The sequence below is a fragment of the Pelodiscus sinensis genome, chromosome 14 (assembly GCF_049634645.1).
Source record: "Pelodiscus sinensis isolate JC-2024 chromosome 14, ASM4963464v1, whole genome shotgun sequence".
NCBI lineage: Eukaryota > Metazoa > Chordata > Testudines > Trionychidae > Pelodiscus > Pelodiscus sinensis.
In genome coordinates, this window is record NC_134724.1 from 16,511,065 (window position 1) to 16,516,179 (window position 5,115).

Consider the following 5,115-nt stretch of genomic DNA (forward strand, 5'->3'; position numbering starts at 1 on the left):
TTGCAAACACTTGAATCCTACTTTTTGTACTTAATAAAAACACTTTTATTATCAGGCCTAGCGTAAATAATTGTTACCTGGGAGGAAGCAACCACTGTGCATCTCTCTCTTTCATTGATAAAGAAAACTAATCTTATGAGCTTTCCCTAAGTAAAACTTTTACACAGAGAAAGATGGATTTATTTGGGGGTTTGATCCTTTTTTGGGGTTTGTTTCCTGGGTGCTGAGCATTAGAACAGAGTCCTTCCAGAGCTGAAGTGGTTCAGTATCTGCATTGCTCTGCAGGGGGGCAGTAACCCCAACTCTGTGTCTTGTCTTGGGGAGATCAGAGGACCTGGCCCAGCAGGACAGGGTGGTAAGGAGCCCCAGAGAGCAAGAAGCTGTCAGTGGCATGATCAGCAACCAGGGAACAATCCCAAGGGGGCTTCTGTGTTTGCACTGCATCACAGGCCCCTTTCTCAGCTGCCTTCTCCTCCCAAACAAGCCAAAAGTCCTTCACAAACTATGAACACAGCACCATGGAAATGCTGCCACTGCTGGGGTAGAGAGTGGCCTGATACAGACATGTAGCAAGGTCTCACAGAGAGCTGGCAGCATCACGGGGTCAAGAATAGTTCTGCTAGGGCTTTCGCCGGTTCCTGAGTCTGCTGCTGGTGAGAGTCCAGCAATGCCCAGGCAGTCATGGCAGCAGAGAATTTGACCCTTTATGTCTCTCCTAGGTACTTGCAGACAGATGAGCCAGGCAACCACTGCTGTGTCACTCAGAGGCTGATGACTAGTTAATTGGAAACTCCCAGGAGACCACTCCCAGAAAAAAAAACAGAGTTAGTGGTTCCCTGTGTGGAAACTTGTGGGACGGTCCATGGGCAGCTCTGAGAAGGAGAGGAAGGGGAAGAGGAGCACTATAGTCAGGTACCAGCATCGCAGCACATGCTGAATGGCCACACATGGGGTGTGTCTAGACTACATGCCTCCTTCGACGGAGGCATGTAGATTAGCCAGATCGGAAGAGGGAAATGAAGCCGCGATTAAAATAATCGCGGCTTCATTTAAATTTAAATGGCTGCCCCGATCTGCCGATCAGCTGTTTGTCGGCAGATCGGGGGAGTCTGGACGCGATGCCCCGACAAAGAAGCCTTTCTTCATCGACACAGGTAAGCCTCGTGAAACCAGGCTTACCTGTGTCGATGAAGAAAGGCTTCTTTGTCGGGGCATCGCGTCTAGACTCCCCCGATCTGCCGACAAACAGCTGATCGGCAGATCGGGGCAGCCATTTAAATTTAAATGAAGCCGCGATTATTTTAATCGCGGCTTCATTTCCCTCTTCCGATCTGGCTAATCTACATGCCTCCGTCGAAGGAGGCATGTAGTCTAGACACACCCATGGATCTCACAGGAGGGTTACTTGCAGGGATGTGGAGGTGCCACATGCTCATTTCTGCCAGGGCCTATTATTACCTTGCACTCTCCTGATCTCTGCTTTTCTTTCTGAACATCCCTTATCCTGTGCCCCATAGCTACCCTCAGTTTCCATGTCTGCTAACTAAATGTTACCTCTGGTAGGAATTTCTGTGCAGGGGAGGGTGGGTATTTTTTGTAAATGTGGACGGCAATTTTTTTAAATATAAAGGAGTTCAAAATACACCTGCAATGAGTGCACATAAGAGAGGTTAATGAAAAATTTGAGTGGAAACAGTGATTGGTAAAACGATTTTGTTATAACATACTAAAAATTTATACAGTAATAAAGGTTTTATAGAAATTACCTTCTGGGATCATGGCAGGCAGCGCGGCTGCCATGTCCCCCCACTTCTTCGCCTGCCTCTGCCTTCCAATGCTCTAGGTGCTCGGAAAAGCCAGCGCCTGGTGTGTATGGGCAGGGCTTCAAGTCAGCCAAACTCTCCTGCCCATCTCCTTGCAACACAGCGCACTCCTATGCCTCTAACATAGGGGTTCTCAAACTTTTGGCCTGTGGCCCATCTGGCTCAATGCAAACATTTCTTGCTAATGGAAACTTGCTGTTAATTACATAATTACACCTGAGCCATTTTGCTAGTGCTGCAGCCAGGGTGAATGGTTTCATTTAACCAGTAAGAAAGGAAATATTAAATCATTAAACAAATTAAAAGCTTTAACTTTCTCAAGTTAGCTTATCAAACTTCATTTAAATAAAGTAAAATATTAATTTTGTGGCAGGGGTGAGGAACCCTTTTTAGAGTGGAGGCCACTGACCCACAGAAAAATCAGTTAGGGACCGCACAAGTGAGAAGCAAACAAACACACAAAACCAAAAACCCCTAACCCTCACTGATGTGGCTCCCAACTGAGACACCTCACTCCTCGGCTATGTCTACACTAACAGTTTCTTGTGCGAGAAATATGCAAATGAGGCTAAGCGTGGAATATCGCCAAGCCTCATTTGCATACCTAATGAGCCACCATTTTTGCAGAAGAGGCTCTTGCGCCAGAAGGAGCTGTCTGTACTGCCCCTTCTTGCGCAAGAAAAGCCCTCTTGCGCAATGCCGCTACGCTGATTATTTTCAGGAATAACGGCATTGCTCAAGAGGGCTTTTCTTGCGCAAGAAGGGGCAGTGTAGACAGCTCTTTCTGGCACAAGAGCCTCTTATACCCAGTTGCTGAATATAAGGAGGGGGTATCCCCACCCTCCTCTTAATACTACACAGAACACATGGCGTCCAAATGCACCCTCTTCACAAGGCTTCCTTTATTGTTAACAAACATTATGTTCACTCTAAGTTTCCTCCTCAGTTTGCCTGTTCCTAAGCCCTTCTGTTCCTCCTTTTAGTTATTTTCTGCCTTAAAGCGACAAAAGAAGCCTTTGTTATACACAGCTGCACTGTAGTTATGTTGGTCCCACAATATTCTGCTAGCAACTACATGGGTGAAACTGGGAAAGCACTATGCTGTCAAATGAATTCCTACAGGAAAATGAAGCAAAATGCAGGACAATGTAGCACTTTAAAGACTAACAAGATGGTTTATTAGATGATGAGCTTTCGTGGGCCAGACCCACTTCCTCAGATCAAATCTATTTGATCTGAGGAAGTGGGTCTGGCCCACGAAAGCTCATCATCTAATAAACCATCTTGTTAGTCTTTAAAGTGCTACATTGTCCTGCATTTTGCTTCAGCTACCCCAGACTAACACGGCTACATTTCTATCACTATTCTACAGGAAAATGGTAAGAGACAAAACCATTGCATCAGCAAGGGGAGAATACTTTCCACAAAGTGCTCACTCTAGAAATGGCCGATCAGTTTTCACCCTGCACAACACTTTCAAAAGATAAGCCTGGGAGCTTAGATTCATAACTTTGCTAGATACTAAATCATAGAGGGAACAGAGACACTGGCCATTAGGCTTATTACAACAATCTAAAACTCACTAAAAATCCCCACTCCAAGCTGCTTCCCTCCACCATTCCTTTCTACCTTATGATTGCAGTGGTGTTAAGAAACCAATTCACCTGGAGTGGTCCCTTAAAATAAGAGTTAACTACTTGTGCCAAACAATCTTGTACTGAGCTGTGATGCTTAAGTTTCTCAGGTCTGAACAAGAATTCAGTGTAATTCAAAAGCCAGCCAGCTAACCCTCCCTCCAACAGACACTAATCCAATAAAGGATATTACCTCCCTGACCTTGTCTCACTAAAAGACCCCTTTTAGGTTGCGTTAATTAGACACACCTGGTCTGGCTGCCAATCAGGAATCAGGAATAAGGGACCTTTTGGAAAAGGCTTTATTTTCCAAAAGATCCCATCTAGACTGGCGCTTTTCTCCAGCAAAGCCCCGAGCCGGAAAAAAGCGGCAGCCATGTTTATACAAATGAAGCGGGGGATATTTAAATCCCCCACTTCATTTGCAATTCCAACTTGTCTCATCTGCATCCCTTTTCCGGAAAAGGGGTGCAGTGTAGACACAGCCTTGTGGTATTTCTCATCAGGGAGAAAGAGCAAAGCACGTTTGTCCATCTAGTCACAGCACCTTCCTCCATGGCTGTGCATGTCCCACATACAGTAGGAGCCAGCCTGTGTCAGGTAGGGTCTGTGAATGAGAGGCCCTGGCATCCAGGCAGGCTGCCCAGTTTTTTTAGCCTGGTGCAAGAATAGCAGATGGCATCTAATTCTGGGTCTTCCACCCGAGCAGGCTATGCTGCAATTCCTGCACAGATTTGCCCCCAGTTACAGCTGCAATTAGTTCATGCTTACACCCTTGCTAAATGCCATTGGCCAGCCTGTGAAGGAGGCTGATGGCCAGACAGAATCGGCCTCAAACCCCATTTACGGTTCAAGAAGCCGTGGTTAAGGTGCCTCTGGCCATGGCTGAAGGGAAGGTGATTCGGAAGTGCAGGGAACTGCTGCACATTTCTGCAAGGAGCTGAAAGAGAGTTAGGGAATCAATCAGCAAATGCAAAGGCACCACAGAGTGTCACATGAAACAAGTGCAGCTGGGGACCAGAGCACATGGCTGCTAGGAACTTGGGCAAGTCCCACGAAGAGCACACATATGCTGCAACTGGCCTGAGCGCCCCCCCCAAAAATACATTGAACATTTTCTTTCACCCTTACTCCAAATCTGGAGTCCTGTGGGTCTTCCCCTCTCTTTAAAATCTTTCTTAGGGGGGCTGGGCCTAGTCCTCAGACTCCTCACTTTTGTGGGAGGAGGGAGTTAGGATTTGAACCTATATGCAAATTTCACACCCAGTCCCTTCCCTCTGGGTGGACAGAACTAAACCCCACATACAGCCCGGGCCTGGTGATGAAGAGAGCTCAGATCCAAGATCCAGGGCTGAATCTGGGAGCTTAGGATCCCTCCAGCAGTGACAACATAAAATACCATGGCTGGACATTGAGCAGTCCAGTTCCGGCAGGCAGTAAAGCTCACCTAGTCTCTGATCCCGGGCTCCTCTCCACACTGCTGCTGGAGTCACCAAGTCAGATGGCATTGGGAGCATCCGCGGTGATCACTGGTAGCACTCTTTACTGGAGGATTTACCCAGCATGTTGTGTGCTTCCCCATACATTGCATTCTGGACTGTAGCTGACAATAGTTCTCGGGCCCCGATCTGACTGTATCACCCTGACTCCTGTTTACA